We start from the raw sequence: 351 nt of genomic DNA, 5'->3' as shown, positions 1-351 counted from the left end.
CCTCTCAAAAACGGCTCCAGGAGGCTTCCTCTCCCCCCACAACCCACCCAGTCCCCCAGCAGCTCCTCAAGTGCTCCCCATCCTCCCAGAAACCCTCTGCAGCATCTTAGCACTACTCCCAAAACCTCTCTCAGCTTCATGTCCCTCCCCCCCATCGTGGACTCTTCACAACCTTTCCCAAATCTCCATACCTCCTCATCCTATTCTACCCCCATCTCCACCCCAACTCCCCCTCATCTTTCCCCCACTCTTCCCTTTTGCCCCTCCAGTGCTCTACTACACCCCTGCCACAGTCCCCCAAATCCTTCCTATGCCTTCCAGGGTTCCCCATTCCAAACCCCACACCAGTCC

Source organism: Merops nubicus, unplaced genomic scaffold (assembly GCF_000691845.1).
Source record: "Merops nubicus isolate BGI_N331 unplaced genomic scaffold, ASM69184v1 scaffold20150, whole genome shotgun sequence".
NCBI lineage: Eukaryota > Metazoa > Chordata > Aves > Coraciiformes > Meropidae > Merops > Merops nubicus.
Note: the sequence above shows the minus strand (reverse complement) of the source record.